The sequence below is a fragment of the Canis lupus genome, chromosome X, assembly GCF_048164855.1.
Source record: "Canis lupus baileyi chromosome X, mCanLup2.hap1, whole genome shotgun sequence".
In the NCBI taxonomy this organism is placed as follows: domain Eukaryota; kingdom Metazoa; phylum Chordata; class Mammalia; order Carnivora; family Canidae; genus Canis; species Canis lupus.
This window is the reverse complement of record NC_132876.1, coordinates 27038922-27065551: the sequence shown is the minus strand read 5'-3', so window position 1 is coordinate 27065551 and position 26630 is coordinate 27038922. Positions and strand designations below refer to the sequence as shown.

The following is a 26630-nucleotide window of genomic DNA, read 5'->3' as shown; positions in this document are numbered from 1 at the left end:
GTTGGGTGCTGACAATTCTTAGTATTCTCTGACTTGAGCTGTGTTGCTCAAACTTCTGCATCTGTCTTTTTTTAAAGATTTTATTTATTTATTCATGAGAGATACAGAGAGAGAGAGGCAGAGACATAGGCAAAGGGAGAAGGAGTCTTCATGCAGGGAGCCCAACAAGGGACTCGATCCTGGGTCTCCAGGATCACACCCTGGGCTGAAGGCAGTGCTAAACCACTGAGCCACCTGGGCTGCCCTGCATCTGTCTTCACATTACTGTCTCCTCTCTATGTGTATATGCGTCTGAGTGTCTCTTTCCTTATAAAGACAATAGCCTTTGCATTTATAGCCCACCCTAATCAGGTATGACCTCATCTCAACTTGATTCCATCTGCAAAGACCCTATTTTCCAAGTAAGGTCATACTCACAAGTACTGGGGGTTAGGACCTCAACATATCTTTTGCGGGGGAGGACATATCTTTTGGGGTGGAGAGGACATAATTCAACCCACAACAATGACAAGTGAGGCTTTTTTTCATATATATATACATGAAAATGAAAAATCATTTCATTCCCAATTACATTTAGGATCACAAGACTTTTAAGTCCTCTAATTTTAATTTCTTTCTTCCTTACTCCTATCCTGGAGCTATCTAGGGGCTTCCAGCTACCAGTCATCTCATTAACATAAACTCAGGTATGTTTAAAAGAAACTTGTTCTATATAACAAAAGAGGATTCTATCACCTCAATCACTTAGAATATTCCAAGTGTTTTTGAAGCTCTGTGCAAAGCACTGAGGATAAAGACAATATATGTATTTCTTATTACATCACATCACATGTGCCAAAATATAAAAAACAATAAATAACTTCAGAAAAGTCTACTTTCTGGCCCTTACCTGTATTTATCTATGTATGTATACGTGTAGCCAAATCTATCTATCATCATGTTACACACTTCTTCTTAAAAGGTAGTATAATAAAAACATTACTCAGTATTTGGCCTTTTTAATTTTTTAAAGTATTCTAGAGTTCATTCCATACCATTATATAGAGAACCCCCTCATTCATTCTTACACCTGCATTGTACTCCATAGTGGGGCATGTATGAATATTTATTGGAGGTCCTTCATTAGGGTCCTATCTTGGAGGTTCCCCTGGCATAGACAATGCCTCTCCTCATGGTTTATGATCCCTTTTCAGTCTATCTGATGGAAGCTCTTCAATACTATACATTGTCCAAAGCCCAGAGAACATGCCATGTTGGAGAAAGCGTAGTTTGCTCCAGATGCATCTGTCTTTTAGTTTCATCATTTTGACTGACCTAAGCTCAGCCTCTTGGCATGTTTGCTTTTCTAAGGTGTGATTCTGAAACCAGGCCCTGCACTCTCCTGATATGAAAAGATTCAGGGCCACCTTTCTGAGTAGCTATCTTGAAGTTCCCTCTCTCATTTGGCTTAAGTGAGGGTAAACACCAATTTCTCTTCTTTCATAAAACGTTGACAATCCGCTCCAAATGTTTTCTCCTATTATCTATGTTTCTCAATCCTTAACCATTTATGTAGCATTTAAGCATGTCCTGTAAACATACATGGTCCAACACCTTGCTTTGGGAGGTGGAGATATTTCTTGCCTCTCTCTGTATTGGTCATAGTTTTTGTGGTCTCCGACAAATATCTGAGACTATAGAAGAAAGATGCTCATTTATTTTTTTCATCCAATGCTAAGAATCAGAGGCTGTGTTGGGTAGTTTGAAATGGATATACAATAATCCTTTAAAAGTAGTATATAATGATTAAGGGCACTCATTCTAGAGTAGGATTTAAATCTAAGCTCCTCTACTTATTAGTTATATGAAATTTGGCAATTTTCTTATAACCTCTGTGCCTATAGAGATTAGTACTTATAAGGTTATTATGAAGACTAACTGGATTAATATTTGTAAAGTAGTTAAAATAGTGCCTGGCATATGAGAAGGATTCTATATGGGATAAATCTAAAATACTAAATAAATGAAGAAGTGTGTTACTTTGGCCTTTGAACATTTTGGCTGTTCCAAAGACCTGAAAATTAATTACTCATTGGTTTTGGGTCTGAAAAACTGAGCTTTTGACTCCTTAATTAATTTTAATTTCCAATAGTTTTATTACACTTAGCTACTGGCTGAGCTAGTGCCCTACCTATGACACATGCCACCAAATGCTTGCCATCTCTTCAACTTGCCTTGGCATGTTATGCCATATTTTTTCAAAATTTTAATTATTTGTTACCTTTGTCTTAGATAAAGGCCATATTCAGCACCATACTCCTAATTGGGTGAAATGTTTTCAAAATAAGGTACTTGGGATTATGTCCAATTTCGATTTAAGATTAATTATTGAGATATGCAGGAAATGGAAGATATAAAGTGAACCTGAGACATAAAGTGAGGAAATAATGAGACAACCTATTATATGCTATACTTATTCTTTTTAGATTTTTAAAATCTGTATGTATGCATCTGTTATAGTTGGAATATAAAATCTAGTTTGAGTACATTTAACTGTAGATATACAATAAATATTTGCAATATCATTAAATCCAATATAACCCAAGCTCCTTTAAAGTGCCAATATCTCTCTAGAGCTAGCTACTGAGCATGTCTTTTCTACATATTCATCTTTAGATATATATTTGTTTTAGTGTTAAAATTAACTGGCTAATATTGGCACACAATGTTAGAACTTTGGCTTCAATGTATAAGTGAAGTTACATCATTCTGTTTCTGAAATGACATTCCATCTGAACATCAGATATAGGCAGTGAATGTAAATTAGCAAAACTCATCAAGAAATAACAGAATAACAGTAGCCCTCATGATCTCAAAATCCATATTCTATGAAGGCAAAAATATTAGAACACGGTATCATTGGAGTGGATCATGAAGACCAGCATGAAGCAAAGATCTTTCTGATGAGACATAACTTCTCTAAGAACATTTGCAGGTTGAATTTAGGACTGCTACACCAAATTCTCTAACTGCTGTAAATTCACAGTTAGCGCCAACCTGCCTAATCACATTCCTTGTCAAATTTTCTTTCTGTAGCTATTCCACAACTTCATGGCAGTATGAATATACTTGTATCAAATGTTCTGAAATCAGAAGAGTTTCTTATTTCTATCCACCTTCCTCAGCAGACTGTGACATTAAACAGGTAACTATATAATTTTGTAATATGATTACTTGGTTTTACCTGAAATCCTACCTGAACCCACAGCTATCTTTATTTTTAAATACAATAAAATTCTCAAAGTCTAATTGGTAGCAAAAAGAGCACATTCTAACATGTTGTGTCAGGCACTAGTAATTTCACTGATCATGTATAGCTTACACACACAAAAATGTAATTACCCATTTCTGTTAATCTCAGTAATTTACTTAAATTTGCTTCTGGACCAATTACCTGGTATACATGAAAATTGCTGTTTGACTTTATTATTTTCTTAGGTCTTTGAGCAGGCACTAAATAATTTCAGATTTCTTTCTGGTATTTTAGTTAAATTGGCTTTTCTGTCTTTGAGAAGTCATGGAACATCTTAAGTTCAAGACCTACAAAGGCTAAAAATTTTATACTACACAAAGAGGGATACAGAACAAGTAAAAAGCTAAGGGAGTTTAGTTGTAAAGATTTTTAGATGTAAGGCACAATTTCTATCACGTACAAGGAAGACTTGATAACATGAAGCTCATGGATCACTTAATTCGTGCATCCATATCATTTAGTACAGGGCTCGGCACATAGCTTAATACATATTTGTTGAATTGATGAATTACTAACAGAATGTAAAGGAGAAATGCAGTTAAAATACAAGATTGTAATATTAGAATCAACTAAATATCCACATAGTAGTTAATTTTAACTTAAGATTTTCACTCAAGATGTACCAGGTCATCTAAAAATGAAGGCAGAATGATGTAAAACAGTATTTTTCAAAGTTTTGAAAGCCTGTTGCTCATTTAAAAGACAACATTTAAACATGCTCATTTAAATTTCAGCTTGAAAATACTGAAATCCATCCCCCTATGTATATACATAGACAATCCTTGCTACTTTTGCACATTCCCAGTACCCAAGGAAATTCTGTGAAGATTTGTTTTCTATAGCATTTATGAAAACAATGTCTTTTATTCTCTAAAGATAAAACTGTATCAGTCTTTTTAAAGATTTTATTTATTTATTCATGAGAGACACAGAGAGAGAGAGGCAGGGACATAGGCAGAGGGAGAAGCAGGATCCCTGCAGGAAGCCCAATATGGGACTCGATCCTGGGACTCTGGGATCACACCCTGAGCCAAAGGCAGACGCTCAACCACTGAGCCACCCAGGCATCCCCTGTATCAGTTTTTATTTTGAAACATTACCCAAGAAGCTTACATATTATACACTTCCCCACCACATACCTTGAGAACTCTTGTAATTGGATCTCTAATCAAGCAAGGTATATAACTTCAAAAATAACGGAAATTCAATTGTAGGCAGTTAATTGTGTGTATATGGGGAAAGCTATGGACTAGAGTTAGTCCTGAGTTTAAATCCCAGCTCTATGACTTACTAGTTGTTTGATTATGTTGCTTAATCTTTTTAAATCTTTATCTACAAAACATGAATCATGTTAATTTTCTGTATAAATTACCAGGAATTTAGAGGACACTCATTAATCATTATTTCAAATTGAATAAGAGAACAGTTCCTCATCAGCTCTTATACTAGCTCAGCTCTGTAACAGATCATGTAATTTTAAACATATAAGTTCATTTCTCAATGTTTAAATTATTAAAAAAATTACATTTTTCCCTATTGCTTTGCAGGGTTGCTGTAGGAACCAGTGAAATAATTATTAAGTAATGTACTAGCTTTTCTCTCCTTTATTTGCCATTTAAATGGAAGAAGCATATCGTCTTATCTCTTGATTTATAATTACAGGTCGACTCTCTTGAGAAACAGACTTTAAGACAGCAAGGTGAATGAACTTCTATGGAGTGCTCTTGATATCAGTTCCCTTTGGAAAGGAAGAGAAAAAGCAAAAATGGGCAAGGAAAGAGAATGGTTATAATGCATTCTCAACAAAAGACTCAGATGACTCTAAAGAGAATTGTGAATGGGGGAAGCCCTCCAGAGCTGACCAAAGTTAGGACAAGAGGGCCACAACTTGATACCCCTGCATTAATCAGTCATTGGATGTGGGCTTCTCAAGAAGGATGTGGGATGCTCCCACCCATTTCATCTGAGACCATCCTAAAAGGTAATTTGTGACTATCTGATGGAAGCATTCCCAGCAGCTGGAGTAACATGATCTTCATTTCTGAAAGGGGAACTGGGTGGGGAATCACAGTGTTCACCACAGTTTATCACCTGAAGCCCCCAGGTTTTTTTTTCCTTGTCAAGCTCATAGCTTATAGTTCAATGGGGCTTTTATTGTATCTTCTAGCAGAAGCATTCTCCTTTTGGGGAGCAGGACCTCTAAACCCACAGAGACAAGAGTTTCAGGGATGGGAAACATAAATTCCCTAAGCAGGTCCCTGGGCATGATGATAATTATGGCCTATTCAACTTCCTCACATTGGCTCTATAACCTAAATATTCTTCCAATTGCAACACAGAACCATATAAAGGCATTTTTAAAAGACTTTATTTATTTAGTTATAAAGGCATTTCTGATGCAACTCCTTTGCTGTGAAATTGTTCACTTGGTCTGATGCAGTGTTATCTAGATCACATGCCAGGGGATCAAACATTCTCTAAACTCTTCTATAACAATGTTGGCTGAGACCACTCAGGCAGGAGAGGCAGATTTATACATAGAATGTGTTCATTCCAGTCCCCTTTTCCTTTACTAGGTCCATCACATCTGTAGCTAGTTTAAGTTGAAACATTACCCTGTAGGCTTAGTGTCCAGAAAGGGATGTGGGAGATGAAAGAAATGCATATTGTCTTCAAAGGGAGGGGCTTCTGCATTATCCCAATGTAAGGGCGGGAGGTACTAGACCTTCATGGGAAGGAGTGACCCTCTTCTACATGCTTGGAGAATTCAGGGAAACCCACAAATTCAAGATTTTCAGGAGCATCAATACAGATGGGAATCCAATGTGTCAATGTCTCATTCTTTCCCAGCAGGAGCCCTTATCTTGTTAAAGCTGACCTGCCTTGATTGGAACGTTAACTTCTTTGGAACTCAACTATTCACACAATCAAGTCCTAGGTCAGGTCCTCAGCTTTCTCTTCCCTTCTGCCTAGGGAGAAGAGAGTTTCTTTATATGCGACCAAGGAGGACTTCTGGCTTTTGCATATACTCCTTCATTTCCATTTAATCATGCTCAGATTTTTCTTGTATTTTTTCCCAAAGTGTCAAATGAGCTTTTCAAAACAACTGAATTTCAATCACCTTACAATTACTATCTCCTTCCCGTTTCTCAAAAATCTAACACATGAGGGGATCCCTGGGTGGCGCAGCGGTTTGGCGCCTGCCTTTGGCCCAGGGCGCGATCCTGGAGACCCGGGATCGAGTCCCGCGTCGGGCTCCCGGTGCATGGAGCCTGCTTCTCCCTCTCTCTCTGCCTCTCTCTCTCTCTCTCTCTCTCTCTCTGTGACTATCATAAATAAATAAAAATTAAAAAAATAAAAAAAATCTAACACATGACACTATATTACAATCCAATAACATGCCATTCCATTTTATTACATTTAAAAGCTTTAACAGTTATACCACGACCTTGACAGGAGTCACGTGAGCTCCACCTGTGATCAGTGATAGAGCTCTTATTATTAGCCAGAGAGCTGGTGATCCCAGTATCTGCTTTTTAAGACCTCTCTTTTCCTCAGCTATAGAAGTTTAGTTCTCCAGAAACCAGACGCTTAAAAGATTAGAATACAGTAAACTTGTAAGGGAATGCTATTGGGGTCAAAAACTGTGGAGCTGAAGGTAATGAATAAGGATTTGCTAAAGGAAAAAGTTGAATTGTAAAACAGTCTCAGTGGGAGCCCCAGATAACCCTACAGAGTGTTATGAAGATGAGATGGTCCTCCATAGCTGTTTTGAGTAGGGACAGGATGACCAAATCATAATATTAATTAGTCATTGGATGCAGGCCACATAACACATGATCTTAGAAAAGATAACTTTCTTCATCTGAGGAATTTCTCAAATATGGTTGAAAGTTGGGCACTGTCATTACCAAAGAGAGATTTTAGATAGTGCATCACAGCATTTTTGACACATTCTCATCTCTATATTTCAGTATTTTAAAGAAAACTATTAATGTCAAATTTGTTTTTTTATACACATCAGTGCCTACCAGATTTCTATTTCTAGAAAAAGAAATGTCTATCTGGGGTGAAACCCTCTATCTGTGATTCCTCAGAGGAATTTTTCCTTGTAGGCTTATCTTTGAAGCAAAACTCAGACTGAAGCTATGGGCAAAAAGAAAGCTGAGACAAGGAATTGATCCCATTTACAACTGGACCAAAAACTATAAGATATATAGGAATAAACCTAACCAAAGAGGTTTCCTATACTTAGGAATAAACCTAACCAAAAGATCTGTAATCTGAAAACTATAAAATACTGATAAAAGAAATTGAAGATGACACAAAGAAATGGAAAAAAATTCCACACTCATGGATTAGAAGAACAATATTGTTAAAATGTCTATACTACCCAAGGCAATCTACACATTTAATGCGATCCCTATCAAAATGTCACCAGCAGTATCATAGAGCAAGAATAAACAATCCTAAAATTTGTATGGAACCAAAGAAGACCTTAAATAGCCAAAGCAACCTTGAAAAAGCAAAGCAAAGCTGGAGGCATCATAATTCTGGACTTTAAGCTATATTACAAAGCTACAGTGATCAAGGCAATATGATACTGGCATAAAACCAGACATATAGATCAATGGAACACAATAGGGAACCCAGAAATGGACCCCAACTCTATGGTCAACTAATTTGCAACAAAGCAGGAAATAACATCCAATGGAAAAAGTCTCTTCAACAAATGCTATTGGGAAAAAATGCCAAATTACAAAAGAATGAAACTGAACCATTTCCTTACAGCATATACAAAGATAAATTCAAAGTGGATGAAAGACCTGCATGTGAGACAGGAAACGATTAAAATCCTAAAGGAGAACATAGGCAGTTACCTCTTTGAAATCAGCCATAGCAACTTCTTGCTTGACATACCTCCAAAGGGAAGGGAAACAAAAGCAACAATGTTAGAGTGCCCACGAGAAGTGTGCCCTGCCTGGCCTCAGTGGAAGGTGAACTTGGGCCTCACCCTCCTACGTTGGTCAGGTGGGTAGACTCAGTTCTCCTTCCTGTGGACAGAGGTGGGGAGGTAAGAGGATCCTGTGACATGTTTGTAAATAAAGCTCAGTACTCTTCTGAAAACAAAACAAAACAAAACAAAACAAAAAGAGCAGTACACCACAACATCCCTCACAAGTGGGCAAGAAAACAAAAACTTTTCAAAAGTTTACAGAGTCCAGCTTATTCAAGATACTGATTGTATGAATATCTACCCATCTATCTATCCATCCAGACATACATATATTATCTGTACAGTGGGTTAAATAATAACCAGACCTTCCTTTCTGTTAGGATGTTGAGGGGATACATTACAATATTATTTATGAAAGTATTTGTGAATGATAAATCTCCATAGGGAGCATCATGGCATTGTGGAATGTTTAAAAGTGTGGAAAAACTCTATTAGCATCCTGTCGCTGTTCTATGTGAGAGTCTCAGTTCTCCATATAGAGGATGAGAAAGCCAAAATAGACTGCGGTTCTCTAAGACAATAGTCATCGCAGTTTAATACAGATCAGAATTTTTAGGGAAATCTGTTAAAATATAGAGGCCTTATTTGGCAACTCTGGAGATGGAGTCTTATCTGCATTTTTAGCATGTATCTCAAGAGATTTTGAGAAACACTGCTTTAAGAGCCTTTCCAGCTTTGAGGTCATATTGTCTTATTTTTAGTTATTTACTTGAATCAACATTTTATATTCAGTGTTCTGGAAAACACCAATATTGTTGATAGTTAATAGAGATTTCCTAGAATGTACTTTAGAAAATTCGGACTCAGATTTTTCATGAATTCAGATTAGCTTCAGCTTTGCAGTAATAGTGCACACTAATGATCATTTTTAATTGATTTTTAAAACTGTCTACTACTTCCCCTTTCCTTTACAATACATATTTCATCATTAGTTTTTTTTTTCTGCCAGTGTTGAAGAACATAGACTGATCAGCATAGTGGGATCTCCTAACACTCAGCACAGCAGAAATAACCTAAAACATTTTCATAAAACATTAACATATTGAAATTAAAACTCTTGTAAGATACCATAGTAATTGTGATATTAGAAATGAAGTTTCATAAGTATGTATACAATGTACTTGAAATATGAGCATTATATTTGATAAAAAGAATGCTATTTCTCAAAATAAATACAAGAAAGAACAATGGGATATTTCTTGAAACACTCTGCTGTCTGTGGGAACGATACTGAGACTTGGAAGAACAGGATAAAAGCATTTACAAATCAAAATAATGTCCATAACATCAGGTTGATTTGTTACTCTTATTGGAAAAAATCTTGCACAATATCTTGAATATTTCTATTGAAAAATGGGTAGCATATGCTTTCTATCTTAAAGTTATGGATGATTGCTCTAAAAAGAAGGTATGCAGCACTGAAACTGACTACCTGCACATAAAAATTGAATTAATAAGATATATATTACTATTTTTAAGTGTCTGATTTTAAAAAGTGTTAGTGGCAGCTCAAGTGCACTTTTGATTCAGTTATGTTTTCCATCAAGAGTTTTAACCATTATTTATATAAGCTACTCTAAACATTCCTGTTTCAGAAGTCTTAATGGCACTCAGAGGGGCATCTTCCAAGTCTAAACTTCAAGAAACTCTATGTTTCTCCCCTTTCTCTTCCTTTCACCCTCTTTTGCCCACTGTAGCAAAATTCTAAAGAACCCTATCACTTATGGCCAGTCAATTGCACAATTCTATAGCTAAATCTGAAAACCAGGAAACAATTCATTACCAGTAAACCTGCTAATAATTGTCTACTATCTGTTTTATACATATATATATTTAATTTTTATTGAATTGTTCAAAGAAGTGCATATATCATAATTCAATTATCAAAAAGTTGATACATCTATGTAACTACTCTCCAGATCAGGAAATAGAGCATTAGCAGCATACCAGTCACTCTTATCTACTTCCCAAACACTACCTCTGCCCTATTCCCCCAAAATGACCACTGTCATTACTTCTAACACCATAGATTAGTTTTTTTCTGAGCTGTTATATGACTTAAATCATACAGTACAAACTGTTGTGGTGTGTTTTTCACTCAACATTAAATTTGAAGTATTTGTCCATGTTGTTGCACATAATTATTACTTATTCAGTTTCATTGTTCGGTAGTAAACCATTGTGTGGATATATATCAATTTATTTATCCAGTCTTCTATTGATAGATGATTGGTTTAATCTCACATGGATAAAAACCTGAAATCAATAACAAAAAGAAATTGGGAAAACTCATAAATGCAAGGAAATTTAAAAACATTTTTAAACAGCTATTGAGCCAAAGAAGAAATCAAAAGGGAAATTAGAAAATATCTTGAGACAAAAATGAAAACAGAAAGCTAAAAAACTTATGGGATATAGCAAAATCAGTACTTAGAAGGAAGTTTATGCTGATAAATGTCTATATTAAATAAGGAAGAAAGACTTCAAGTAAACAGTCTAGTTGCATGTCAAGGAACAGAACAAAAAGAACAAGTTAAGCCTAAAATCAGCAGAAGAAGGGAAATAATAAAGATAGGGCAGAAGTAAATAAGTGAAATAAGAAATCTTGACAAAACTAAGAGTTGGTTTCTTTAAAAGATAAACAAAATTGACAAACATATAATTAGACTTAAAAAAGTATCAAATCAGAAATGAAACAGAAGGTATCACAACTGATCCCATAGAAATAAAAGCAATCATAAGGGATGATCATAAGAGATGATTATGAGCAATTGTATACCAACATATTTGACAATGCAGAAGAAACGGATAAAGTCTTAGAAACATACAACCTATCAAGACTGAATCTGAACCAGTAACAAATAAGGAATTGAATTAGTAATTTAAAAAAACCTCCTAATAGAGAAAGAGCCCAGGAACAGATGATTTCACAGGCAAATTTTACCAAAAGTTTAAAGAAGAATTAACAATAACCCTTCTTAAACTCTTCAAAAAATAAAGACAGAACTCTCAAATTTATTTTATGAGGCCAGCTTCACCCTGTTAACAAAGCCAAAGACAAGGCAAGAAAAGAAAACTACAGGGCAATATTCCTGAAGAACAAGGATGCAAAATACCTTAACAAGATATTAACAAACTAAAGTCAATGGCACATTAAAAGGATTATGTACTTGGGATGCCTGAGTGGCTCAGGGGTTAAGCAGCAGCCTTTGGCTCGGAGTGTGATCCCAGGGTCCAGGATCGAGTTTTGCAACAGGCTCCCTGTGAGGAGCCTGCTTCTCCCTCTGCCTATGTCTGCTTCTTTCTATCTCTAATGAATAAATAAATAAAACCTTTAAAAAAAATTAAAGGGTTATATACCACGATTAAATGGGATTTATCCCTGGGATGCAAAGATGGTTTAACATATACAAATGTTTATTTGACCTTGTTTAACATATACAAATGTTTATTTGACCTTTATTTGACCTTTATTCATAAAGGTCAAAAATCATATGATCATCTAAATACATGCATAAAAAGCACTTGAGAAAATTCAACACTTTCATGATAACTCTCGACAAATTAGGTATGGAAAGATCTTAATAAAATAGAGGCCACATAGGAAAACCCCACAGCTAACATCATTCTCAACAATGAAAAATGGAAAGTTTTCCTCTAAGATATGAAACAAAGCAAGGATGCCCACCTATACCACTTCTATTCAACATAGTGGCCATTAATGATAAAAAATACTTTTTTCTTTTTCCTGACATCTAAGCTGAGCATACTCACATTTCAAAATGGAACACAGGGATGTCAAAGTGGCTCAGTCAGTTGAGCATATGGCTCTTGATTTTGACATAGGTCATGATCTCAGGGTTGGGGGATCGAGCCCCACTTCAGGCTTCACACTCAGTGGGGAGTCTGCTTGAGATTCTCTTTCTCCCTCCACTCCTCCTCTCAGCTATCTCTTTCAAATAAATAATTCTTTTAAAAAATAAAAAGCAACACAAAGTATCACAATAAATAACTCCTCAGTTGCACCACCATTTTTTCTCATTTGTGATAGCACTATAATACTGTTACTATGTAAAAATGGCTTTTTAAAATATTTACATTGGAAATTATATCTATTTGATGTAAATGTACTAGAAATTAGCCCAACATAGAAACATCCAGTGAATTTTTTACTTCTTCCACAGCATTTAGGAAGAGTACATAGTGTTGGTGAGCAATATTCTAATTGTTTTAACTTATTAGTGGAAAGATTATGATTTGTAAGTAATAAGAATTTTAAAAACTGAGAATGCAAGAACAGGATTTAGTATAGCAATAAAACTCATAACAAAGTTAAATTGACATGTGTTTGATGGTATGCAAGATTATTAATAGACTTATGGTAATTATTCAAAAAATACTGTGGAATGGGACAGTAATTGGCATTACTTTCCCCTGACCAAATCACTTGTACTAGGGTCTGAGGATTTTGTTGGACAGCTCTAATTATTTGAAAGTACTTTGTCATATTGAGTCTTAAAGTTTTCATTGTAACTTTTATCTAATCATCTATATCTGCTTTGTACAGTAACACAGACTCCAAGTCACTTAACTTCCCACATGGCAGTTATCAAATATTTAAAGATAGCTATCTTTGCCTTATCTCACTCTCATATTTTTCCTGTTCCAGGCTGAGCAATTCGGTTTCTTCCGATTGTTCATCATAGGGCATGTTTTTCAAGCTACTAGGAATCTTCTTTGCATTCTTCTGGATATTTTGTAGTCTTTTTTCCCCCAAAGAGGTTGCATTACCCTAGATGATGTATAGAAATTAGAAATTTTGATGTGATTATTTCATTTTATATTATGTTTTTTTTTGCATTCTCAGCTTGAATTACATAATTTTCCAAACAAGCTTTTTTTGAGGCTTGATTCACACATAGCAAAACATATACACATTAAGAATACTTTTCTATGAGTTTTGACAAATTTATAAATTTATAAACCTGTGCAACCACCACCATGTCTGTCACCCCCAGGAGTTTCCCTATACCCCTTCCTATTCAGTCTCCCTCCTGACCTAGGTTCAGGCAATCCTTGAGTTGATTTGTGTCACTAGTTTTTCCCTATTCTGTAACTTCATATAAATGGAATCACATATTATGTATTCTCTAATATATGGATTTTTACAAGCATCATATCAGTCTGCTCAGGCTGCCATCATAAAATACCACCAACTGGATACCTTGAATAATAGAAATTTATTTTCTCATGGTTCTAGAGAAGTCCACAATCAAGGTGTCAGCAGAGTCATTTTCCAGTGAGAGCTCTATTCCTGGCATTCAGACAGCCACCTTCTTGCTGTATTCTCACATGGCCTTTCCTTAGTGCATTATGCAGAGAGAGAGTGAGAGCATGAGAACATGAGTGAGAGGATGAATGAGAGAATGAGAGGGGGCAAGAGAACTTTCTGGTGTCACTTCTTATAAGGACACTACTATCGGATTAAAGTCTTACATTTATTACTTTATATAATTTTAACTACTTCCTTAGAGTCTTTATCTCCAGATAAAGCCACATTGGAGGTTAGGATCTCAACATATGAATCCTAGAGGGACACAAACATTCAGTCCATCAAAAAGCATAATGCTTTATAGATTCATCTGTGTTTTTGTGTGTTTCAGTCATGTATTCCTTTGTTGCCTCTGAGTAATATTCAATTTATGCAAATACTGAAATTGGCTTATTCATTCATCTGTTGATGGATATTTGGGTTATTTCAAGATTTGGTGATATTATCAATTAACGCTGCTAGGAACAGTGCAGTACAAATCTTTGAACATAGTTTGTTTTTATTTCTTTGAAGCTAAGAGCTAGTAACAGAATTGCTGGGTCTTATAGCAATTGGAAGTGGATGTTTCATAAGCTGCCCAAGTGGAAGTGCCATTTTACATTCCTGTCAGGAGTATTGGAAGGAGTATGTGTACCCTGGTGTTTATAGCAGCACTATCAACAATAGACAAAATATGGAAAGAGGCCAAATGTCCATCAACCAATTAATGGATAAAGTTGTGATATATACACACAATGGAATGTTACTCAGCCATAAAAAATTAAATCTTGCCATTTGCAATGACATGGATGGAACTAGAATGTACTATGCTAAGCAAAATAAGTCAGAAAAAGACAAATATCATATGATTTCACTCATATGTGGAATTTAAGAAACAAAACAGATGAACATAGGGGAGGGGGGAAACAGAGGGAAACAAACCATAAAATGATAATGATAAGAATGATAAGAACAAACTGAGGGTTGATGGAGGTGGTGGGAGATGGGCTAGATGGGTAATGGGTTTTTTTTTTTGTTTTTTTTTTTTGGTAATGGGTTTTAAGGAAGGCACTTGTTATGATAAGCACTGGGTATTGAATGTAAGTGATGAACCATTGAATTCTACTCCTAAAACCAATATTGCACTGTACATTAACTAACTAGAATTCAAATTAGAAGTTGAAAAGAAAAATAAATAAAAAAGTAAAAATAATTTTTTTTTAAAATATCAAAACATGAAACACAGAAAGGAGTAGGAGAGCTGAAGCTGCTCTACATCATCATGAATACTGGATTTTGTCAGCCTTTTACTTTAGACGTTTTAGTGAGTTTGTAATGATAGTACATTGTAATTTCAATTTGCTTTTCTCTGATGACTAATGATATTGAACTTTAAAATTGTATATCTGTAGGATGCTTATCTTTTATTGTGCAGTGTCTATTCAAATCATTTGCCTTTTAAAAAAATATTTTATTTAAATTCAATTTGCCAAATATAGTATAACACCCAGTGTTCATCTCATCATGTGCCCCCCTTATTTGCCTATTTTTAATGGGAGTTGTCTTTCATCTATTTGTCATATTATATGAGTTATTTATATACTCTTGATATAAATTCTTTATCTGATATATGCATTGTGAATATTCTTTATGTTCTAACCTACTTTTTTCTTTTCCTAATTGTGTCTTTCTAGAAGCAGAAATTTTAAATTTAGTTGAAATAAAATTTACTGTTTTTCCTTTATAATTTTTGGCATTTGTACCATATCTCATAAATCTCTGCCTGATTTAAATTCACAAAAATTTTCTCCTCAATCCTCCAAATATTTTTTATAAATTTCTGTATACATTTAGGTTTATGATCTATTTAAGATTTCTTTTGGATTATATAAGGTAATGATCAAGGTTCACTTTTTCCCCCATATAGATATCCAGTTGTTTTAACACTGGATATCTGGTTTTTAAAAAGCTTTCCCCATCAAATTATCTTGACATTTTTGTTGAAAACCAATTGATCATAAATAAGAAGTTCTATTTCTGGACTATTTCTTCTGTATATCTGTATCTGCAGCAATATGTTACTCTTTTGATTGTTGTAGGAAAATAGTAAGAGAGAAGTAGAATAATTCATTATATTCACAATTGTTTTGGCTATTCTTTTTTCCTTTCCATTTCCATTTCTATTTTTCTTTCCATGTCCTTTCCATTTCTATATAAATTTTAGAATCAACGTCAATTTCCATGAAAAGTACTGGTGAAATATTGATTAGAATTGCATCAAATCTACATGTCAACTTTGGGAGAATTGATGTCTTAACACTGAGTCTTCCAATTCATGAGCATGGTATATCTGTAAATTTATTTAAGTATTCTTAATTTATCCCAGCAGTATCTCATAGTTTTCACTGTAACAATTATATTGATCTTGCACATCTTTCATTAAGTTGTAAGGATTCGTTGGGGTTTTTTCCTTAATTATGTTTTTATGGAGAACTTCGTTGATTGATTTTCAAATGTTAATCAAACTTGCATCTCTGGGATAAATCCACAAGATGTATTGTCTAATATCTTTTATGTATTTTATTTGCTAACATTTTGTTAATGATATTTTAGTCTGTTCTCATGAGGAATGCTGGTCTGTAATTTTCTTATAATGTTATCTGGCCTTGCCATAAAGGCAATATTGAACTGCTAGAGTGAGTTGAGAAGTGTTATTTTATCTTATATTTTCTGAGAAAAATGTGATCTTTGTATTATTTCTTCTTTAATTATTTGAAAGAATAGCTCTGAAGCAAACTAAACATTGAATTTTGTTAGGGAGATTATTATAAATTATGAATTCAGTGTCTTTGATAAATATGTTATTCATATTTTCTAATTATTGTGTTAATTTAGTGATTTAGTTATTTCAAGAAGTGTGTTTATTTCACCTAAGTTTTCAAATTTATTGTCTTTAATTTTTATAATATAGTCTTTTATTCTTTTAAATTGTATAGGATAATCATTTCTTATTTCTCATATTTCTAGTTTGAATCTTAATTAGCTGGAAGGTTATTAGTTTATGCTTTCAAGGAATCAGCTTTTGATTTCATTAATTTTTCTCTAGTGTTTGTTTTCTATTTTACTAGTTACCATTCTTAAATTTATTTCTCTCCTTCTCCTTAGGTTTAGCTTGTTGTTTTATTTATTTTTCTTTCTGAGATAGTAGTTTATATCACTGATTTTAGACTGTTAAAATTATATAAGCATTTAAAGCTATGTGTTTCTTACTAACTATTGTATTATCTGCATTCTATAAATTTTGATATGTTGTGTTTTCATTTTCTTTCAAGGCAAAACTTTTTCTAATTACCATTATGAATTCCTTTTTGACCCATGGTTTATTTCAAAATGTGTTGTCTAATTTATAAATATTTTATAAACTTCCAGATAACTTCCTGGTATTAGTTCCTAATTTAATGTTTCTTTGATCAGCAAACATATACTATATAACGTGTATTTAAAATTATTGAGATGTAATGATCTGGCACACGGTCTGCCTTGATTAATGTTCTGTATATATTTTAAAGTAATGTTTATTCTCTTGTTGGATGCAGTATCTTATTTTTTGCTTTATAAATGTTTATATAAACTGAAAAAATAGGAGAAGAGGGGCAAGATGGCGGAAAAGTAGGGTCCCCAAGTCACCTGTCCCCACCAAATTACCTAGATAACCTTCAAATCATCCTGAAATCTACAAATTCGGCCTGAGATTTAAAGAGAGAAGAGCTGAAACGCTACAGTGAGAAGAGTTCGTGCTTCTATCAAGGTAGGAAGATGGGGAAAAAGAAATAAAGAAACAAAAGGCATCCAAGGGGCAGGGGCCCCTCGAGGCCCCGGGCTAAGGCAGGGCGAGTGCCCCCAGGACAGGAGAGCCCCGACCCGGAGAAGCAGGAGCTGCACCAACCTTCCCGGGCGGAAAGGGGCTCGCAGGGAGTTGGAGCAGGACCCCAGGAGGGCGGGGATGCCCTCGGGCTCCCGGGGACACTAACAGACACCTGCGCCCCGGGGAGACTGCGCCGAGCTCCCTAAGGGCTGCAGCGCGCACGGCGGGACCCGGAGCAGCTCGGAGGGGCTCGGGCGGCGGCTCCGCGGAGGGGGCTGCGGGGCGGGAGCACGAATCCAACAGCGCAGACCGGGAGCCCAGGGCGCCGGGACACAGCCCAGGATCCGGCCTCCCCCCGGGACAGGCAGAGGCCGGGAGGGCCCAGGACAGCGAGGACGCTCCTGCCCGGAGCTGAGCAGATCAGCGGCCCCGCCCGGAGCCTCCAGGCCCTGCAGACAGAGAGCTTCGGGGCTACTGCGGGGGCTGAATCCAGGGCCCAGAGCTGGCCCCGCCGCTGCAGTTGTTCCTCCTGCGGCCTCACGGGGTAAACAACCCCCACTGAGCCCTGCACCAGGCAGGGGGCTGAGCAGCTCCCCCAAGTGCTAACACCTGAAAATCAGCACAGCAGGCCCCTCCCCCAGAAGACCAGCAAGACGGACCAGTTCCAGGGGAAGTCAAGGGACTTAAAGTATACAGAATCAGAAGATACTCCCCGGTGGTTTTCTTTTTTTCTTTTTGATTTCTGATTGCTTCCCCCACCCTTTTTTATTCACCTTTCGTTCTTTTTCTTTCTCTTTTTCTTCTCTTTTTTCCTTTTTTTCTTCCTTTTTTCTTTTTTCTTTTTCTCTTTTCTTTCCGTCTCTCTCTCTCTTTTTCTCCTGTTCCCAGTACAACAGGTTTTTGGCCACTCTGCACTGAGCAAAATGACTAGAAGGAAAACCTCACCTCAAAAGAATGATTCAGAAACACTCCTCTCTCCCACAGAGTTACAAAATCTGGATTAAAATTCAATCTCAGAAAGCCAATTCAGAAGCACTATTATACAGCTACTGGTGGCTCTAGAAAAAAGCATAAAGGACTCAAGAGACTTCATGACTGCAGAATTTAGATCCAATCAGGCAGAAATTAAAAATCAATTGAATGAGATGCAATCCAAACTAGAAGTCCTAACGACGAGGGTTAACGAGGTGGAAGAAGGAGTGAGTGACATAGAAGACAAGTTGATGGCAAAGAGGGAAACTGAGGAAAAAAGAGACAGACAATTAAAAGACCATGAAGACAGATTAAGGGAAATAAACGACGGCCTGAGGAAGAAAAGCCTACGTTTAATTGGGGTTCCAGAGGGCGCCGAAAGGGACAGAGGGCCAGAATATGTATTTGAACAAATCATAGCTGAAAACTTTCCTAATCTGGGAAGGGAAACAGGCATTCAGATCCAGGAAATAGAGAGATCCCCCCCTAAAATCAATAAAAACCGTTTAACACCTCGACATGTAATAGTGAAGCTTGCCAATTCCAAAGATAAAGAGAAGATCCTTAAAGCAGCAAGAGACAAGAAACCCCTGACTTTTATGGGGAGGAGTATTAGGGTAACAACAGACCTCTCCACAGAGACCTGGCAGGCCAGAAAGGGCTGGCAGGATATATTCAGGGTCTTAAATGAGAAGAACATGCAACCAAGAATACTTTATCCAGCAAGGCTCTCATTCAAAATGGAAGGAGAGATAAAGACTTTCCAAGACAGGCAGGAACTGAAAGAATATGTGACCTCCAAACCAGCTCTGCAAAAAATTTTAAGGGGGACTCTTAAAATTCCCCTTGAAGAAGAAGTTCAGTGGAACAATCCACAAAAACAAGGACTGAATAGATATCATGATGACACTAAACTCATATCTGTCAATAGTAACTCTGAACGTGAATGGGCTTAATGACCCCATCAAAAGGCGCAGGGTTCAGACTGGATAAAAAAGCAGGACCCATCTATGTGCTGTCTACAAGAGGCTCATTTTAGACAGAAGGACACCTACAGCCTGAAAATAAAAGGTTGGAGAACCATTTACCACTCAAATGGTCCTCAAAAAAAACCAGGGGTAGCCATCCTTATATCAGATAAACTAAAATTTACCCCGAAGATTATAGTGAGAGATGAAGAGGGACACTATCTCATACTTAAATGATCTATCCAACAAGAGGACTTAACAATCCTCAATATATATGCCCCGAATGTGGGAGCTGCCAAATATTTAAACCAATTAATAACTAAAGTGAAGAAATACTTAGATAATAATACACTTATACTTGGTGACTTCAATCTAGTTCTTTCTACCCTCGATAGGTCTTCTAAGCACAACATCTCCAAAGAAATGAGAGCTTTAAATGATACACTGTACCAGATGGATTTCCCAGATATCTACAGAACTTTACATCCAAACTCAACTGAATACACATTCTTCTCAAGTGCACATGGAACTTTCTTCAGAATAGACCACATACTGGGTCACAAATCGGGTCTGAACCGATACCAAAAGATTGGGATAGTCCCCTGCATATTCTTAGACCATAATGCCTTGAAATTAGAACTAAATCACAACAAGAAGTTTGGAAGGACCTCAAACACGTGGAGGTTAAGGACCATCCTGCTAAAAGATGAAAGGGTCAACAAGGAAATTAAGGAAGAATTAAAAAGATTCATGGAAACTAATGAGAATGAAGATACAACCATTCGAAATCTTTGGGATGCAGCAAAAGCAGTCCTAAGGGGGAAATACATCGCAATACAAGCTTCCATTCAAAAACTGGAAAGAACTCAAATACAAAAGCTAACCTTACACATAAAGGAGCTAGAGAAAAAACAGCAGATGGACCCTACACCCAGCAGAAGAAGAGAGTTAATTAAAATTCGAGCAGAACTCAATGAAATCGAGACCAGAAGAACTGTGGAACAGATCAACAGAACCAGGAGTTTGTTCTTTGAAAGAATTAATAAGATAGATAAACCATTGGCCAACCTTATTAAAAAGAAGAGAGAGAAGACTCAAATTCATAAAATCATGAATGAGAAAGGAGAAATCACTACCAACACCAAGGAAATACAAACGATTTTAAAAACATATTATGAACAGCTCTACGCCAATAAATTAGGCAATCTAGAAGAAATGGACGCATTCCTGGGAAGCCACAAACTACCAAAACTGGAACAGGAAGAAATAGAAAACTTGAACAGGCCAATAACCAGGGAGGAAATTGAAGCAGTCATCAAAAACCTCCCAAGACACAAGAGTCCAGGGCCGGATGGCTTCCCAGGGGAATTCTATCAAACGTTTAACGAAGAATTCATACCTATTCTCCTAAAGCTGTTTGGAAAGATAGAAAGAGATGGAGTACTTCCAAATTCGTTCTATGAGGCCAGCATCACCTTAATTCCAAAACCAGACAAAGACCCCACCAAAAAGGAGAATTACGGACCAATATCCCTGATGAACATGGATGCAAAAATTCTCAACAAGATACTAGCCAATAGGATCGAACAGCACATTAAGAAAATTATTCACGATGACCAAGTAGGATTTATCCCCAGGACACAAGGCTGGTTCAACGCTCATAAAACAATCAATGTGATTCATCAGATCACCAAGAGAAAAACCAAGATGCAGAGAAAGCATTTGACAAAATACAACATCCATTCCTGATCAAAACTCTTCAGAGTGTAGGGATAGAGGGAACATTCCTCAGCATCTTAAAAGCCATCTACGAAAAGCCCACAGCAAATATCATTCTCAATGGGGAAGCACTGGGAGCCTTTCCCCTAAGATCGGGAACAAGACAGGGATGTCCACTCTCACCACTGCTATTCAACATAGTACTGGAAGTCCTAGCCTCAGCAATCAGACAACAAAAAGACACTAAAGGCATTCAAATTGGCAAAGAAGAAGTCAAACTCTCCCTCTTCACAGATGACATGATACTCTACATAGAAAACTCAAAAGCCTCCACCCCAAGATTGCTAGAACTCATACAGCAATTTGGTAGCGTGGCAGGATACAAAATCAATGCCCAAAAATCAATGGCATTTCTATACACTCACAATGAGACTGAAGAAAGAGAAATTAAGGAGTCAATCCCATTTACAATTGCACCCAAGAGCATAAGATATCTAGGAATAAACCTAACCAAAGAGGTAAAGGATCTATACCCTAAAAACTATAGAACACTTCTGAAAGAAATTGAGAAAGAGACAAAGAGATGGAAAAATATTCCATGCTCATGGATTGGCAGAATTAATATTGTGAAAATGTCAATGTTACCCAGCGCAATATACACATTTAATGCAATCCCTATCAAAATACCATGGAGTTTCTTCAGATTGTTAGAATAGATTAAGATTTGTGTGGAATCAGAAAAGACCCCGAATAGCCAGGGGAATTTTAAAAAAGAAAACCATATCTGGGGGCATCACAATGCCAGATTTCAGGTTGTACTACAAAGCTGTGGTCATCAAGACAGTGTGGTACTGGCACAAAAACAGACACATAGATCAATAGAACAGGATACAGAATCCAGAAGTGGACCCTGAACTTTATGGTCAACTAATATTCGATAAAGGAGGAAAGACTATCCATTGGAAGAAAGACAGTCTCTTCAGTAAATCGTTCTGGGAAAATTGAACATCCAGATGCAGAAGAATGAAACTAGACCACTCCCTTGCACCAGACACAAAGATAAACTCAAAATGGATGAAAGATCTAAATGTGAGACAAGACTCCATCAAAATCCTAGACAAGAACAAAGGCAGCACCCTTTTTGAACTCGGCCACAGTAACTTCTTGCAAGATACATCCACGATGGCAAAAGAAACAAAAGCAAAAATGAACTATTGGGACTTCATCAAGATAAGAAGCTTTTGCACAGCAAAGGATACAGTCAACAAAACTAAAAGACAACCTACAGAATGGGAGAAGATATTTGCAAATGACATATCAGAATAAGGGCTAGTTTTCAAGATCTATAAAGAACTTCTTAAACTCAACACCAAAGAAACAAACAGTCCAATCATGAAATGGGCAAAAGACATGAAGAGAAATCTCACAGAGGAAGACATAGACATGGCCAACATGCACATGAGAAAATGCTCTACAACACTTGCCATCAGGGAAATACAAATCAAAACCACAATGAGATACCCCCTCACACCAGTGAGAATGGGGAAAATTAACAAGGCAGGAAACAACAATTGTTGGAGAGGATGCAGAGAAAAGGGAACCCTCTTACACTGTTGGTGGGAATGTGAACTGGTGCAGCCACTCTGGAAAACTGTGTGGAGGTTCCTCAAAGAGTTAAAAATAGACCTGCCCTACGACCCAGCAATTGCACTGTTGGGGATTTACCCCAAAGATTCAGATGCAATGAAACGCCGGGACACCTGCACCCCGATGTTTATAGCAGCAATGTCCACAGTAGCCAAACTGTGGAAGGAGCCTCGGTGTCCATCGAAAGATGAATGGATAAAGGAGATGTGGTTTATGTATACAATGGAATATTACTCAGCCATTAGAAACGACAAATACCCACCATTTGTTTCGACGTGGATGGAACTGGAGGGTATTATGCTGAGTGAAGTAAGTCAATCGGAGAAGGACAAACCATGTATGTTCTAATTCATTTGGGGAATATAAATAATAGTGAAAGGGAATATAAGGGAAGGGAGAAGAAATGTGTGGGAAATATCAGAAAGGGAGACAGAACATAAAGACTCCTAACTCTGGGAAACGAACTAGGGGTGGTGGAAGGGGAGGAGGGCGGGCGGTGGGGGTGAGTGGGTGACGGGCACTGAGGGGGACACTTGACGGGATGAGCACTGGGTGTTATTCTGTAAGTTGGCAAATTGAACAGCAATAAAAAATTAATTTATTAAAAAAATAAACTGAAAAAAACAATGTTAGGTTATAATATTTATCAGATGCATAGTAATTTTTCCACAGTAGAAAAAAATATCTAAGGTAGAAGTCAACTTGCACTATATAGTCAGCATCATAATATAGGGATTGTGGTGATAGCGATGATTTATTACTTATAATGTAGGGAAATAGTGACTAAAGGAACATTAGTACTTATAACCCCTCTTCTGCATCCAGAAACAACTACAAATAAATGATTTAATAAATAAATAAGTGAGGATGAAGTGACAACTTTTCTTGGAGAATTCCAAATCACATATATAGATGTTCCCCACTTATATAAATCACATATATAGATGCTTCTATATATAGGCCAAAATGGTGGTCATATTTAGAAGATACGTCAGATTATACCTGTTGTTAGGTGTGTGGAATTCTATTTAACAGTGCTGTGTACATAGTGGACAAGTTAGTTCTTATGTGAAATATCTTGTCTTTCTAGGTATTTAGAAATGCCTTGATGTATTTTAAACTAGAAGTAGAGTAACAGTTCTTGTAAATAGCTTTTAAAAACTGATGGGAAATATTATCTATGGAAATGGAATTGCTAAACCTCCTCTCTGAACAGTATACTTGTTCAGTGATTTGAGGGAGGTGGAAGGGAATAAATTGCAAAAGATTCTTTGGTAGTGTGTGCTAGAAAATTTCAGCTTATCTATTGTGCTATATGTTATGTGCATTTAACTTGACTGTATATATATTGGACAAATAGGTCCTAATTTTACAACATCTAGTCTCTAGATATTAAAGAGGTTGCCAATGTATGACAAAGGTAGAGTTAGTAAACTAACACATTTTGTACACTTTGTGTTAAAACTCATCAAAAGGGTATCTTCTGAAAAGGACTTTTAGAGATTATATTGTAGTCACATCTAAGTGACACGTGCCTGTCTACTCACCCTCTAGGTTGGCAGTAGAGAGAAGTTGTGAGAAATCAAGGGTTCTAGACTGGAATGTTCCTATGCAGAAGACACTATCAGATATAACCCATTGTTACATGTGTGTAGTTTATTCAACACTACTATGTATATAGTGGACCAACTTAAGTCCTTATTTAAAACATCTAGACTTTCTAGATGTTTAGAAGTGCACAAAGTATGTTAAAAGTAGAGGTAGTAAAATGACACTTTTTGTAGATAATCCTTTTGTTAATATTCATATAAAATATTGTCTTTTGAAAATGGTATGATCAAAGTGAGCAAACCACCTCTCAGAGCAATAGACATCATATGATATTTGTGCTGGTTCAGGGAGGAAGGAGAAGAAAGCGCAGAGGGCTTCACACCGGTATGTTTATAGTCAGGCAGGATTAACCAAATTCCTGTATGTCTGCATTTTGTTTTACTTAGCTATGTATATAGTGTATATAAAAGACCAATGAGTCCTAATTCACAACATCTAGTCTTTCTAGATGTTAAAGAGGTTGCCAGTGTATGACAAAAGTAGTAAACAAATACATTATGTACACTTTGTATTTAAATTCGTAGGAAAGACTATTCTGAAAACTAGAAGAAGTGAAATTGTTAAAATCCTCTCTAAGCATTACAGATGCTTATACTTTTCACTAGGTTAATATAGATGAGAGAAGGAAGGTTTCTAGACCAGAATATTCTTTCAGTGCTACTATGTATGTAATGGGCAAATTTTAAATAAATCCTTAGTTGAAACATCTAGTCTTCTGGATATTTGAAAGTGAACAACATGTTAGAAGTAGAGAGTTAAAGTTAACAACACCCTTTAAGTATTGTTAATTTACAAGAATGGTTGTTGTCTTTTGGGAATGGAACTGTTAAACCTGATGTCTTGAAGAGAATGCTGACTGTTCACTGAGGGACGGTGACAGGGGCAGGGAAGAAGTGAGGATAGAAGGGTTCTGTGCCCTTGAATCTTTGGACTAAAATTCTGTATGTACATTTTAGTTAATATTGCTGCGTGTCAAAGGGCAAACCCTAATTCCCAAAGTATATTAAAAGTAGAGGTAGTAAAATAATCCATTTATAAATGTTCTTTTGTTAGTTTTTAGGAAGGATTGTTCTGGGAGTGTCTGTTAATCCACCTCTTAGAGCTAGATGTAGTCCTATACTTAGTCGTTAATATGGTGGAGGGAGCAGAGGAGGGGTAAAGGGAAGGGCTTTTTGCTAGTATCTCCACATCTAGAAGACAGTTTTAGGTTATAACCATAGGTCTATGTATGTTTTTATGAAGTACTTGTGTCTGTTGTGGACAAGGTTCATTATTTTGTAACATCTAATCTTTTTGGATGTCCTGAGGTGACAATGCATGATAAAATGTACAGCTAGTGAATTAACCAATTTATAAGTTTCTTTTTGTTATCATTGATAGGAAAGAAGCATCTTGGACCTGGGGTTGTTAAACTGTCTCTGAGAAATGTCAGAACTTATTAGGTTGGCAGCAGAGGGGAAGAAGGAAGTATAGAGGGAGAGTTGTATGCAGATGTTTTCATATTTACATTTTAATGATAACTGTTAATGTGCGCTCGTCTCTTTGGAATACATTAAGTGATTCAATGGAAACATACCTCCTTGCTAATATTTGAATAGTATAGATTGGATGATGAATTCTGTTAGAAGCATTATATGGGGCAGCCTGAGTGGCTCAGTGGCTTAGCACCACCTTCAGCCCAGGGCCTGATCCTGGAGACCCGGGACTGAGTCCCATGTCAGGCTCCCTGCATGGAGCCTGCTTCTCCCTCTGCCTGTGTCTCTGCCTCTCTCTCTCTCTCTCTCTCTCTCTCTCTGTTTCTCATGAATAAATAAAATCTTTTTTAGAAATAGAAATATGTTGTGTACTCTGTTACTTTATGTCTCAGTTTTAATTGAACATTAAAGGAATGTAGTATTTTAATTGTAACTCTGCCAGTATCTTTATCTAGAGGCCTGTTGCCATTTTTGTCTTTATATTTTTGTCTCCAAGAAAGGCAGGATTACATTTTTTTCTTTCAGATGGAGTTGGTGCAATGTATTTTTGGTTACCAAAATACTCATAGTTTGGGGACTTTGACATGGTAAATGTTCATGGTGTGTAAAAAAAAAGATGATACGTAACTGTATGATCTTAATTACATTAAAATGATTACTTGTGCAGATACACACATGGGACCTAGAAGTCAAACTGTAAACTGCTCATGATTATGGATGACTTTGTTCTTTGCTTCTTGTGTTTTCAGTTTC

At 36.4% G+C, this 26630-nt stretch overlaps 1 long non-coding RNA gene across 1 annotated transcript; it reads right to left on the bottom strand.

Annotated features, from left to right (window-relative positions):
- Window positions 1-10182: 10182 nt before the first annotated feature.
- Window positions 10183-24378, bottom strand: LOC140628153 (uncharacterized). The gene is made up of 5 exons (XR_012026538.1): window positions 24339-24378; window positions 13534-13671; window positions 12957-13101; window positions 12084-12278; window positions 10183-10565 (listed from the first exon to the last, which is right to left on the bottom strand). It is a non-coding gene; the product is annotated as an uncharacterized lncRNA (long non-coding RNA).
- Between the last annotated feature and the right edge of the window lie 2252 nt (window positions 24379-26630).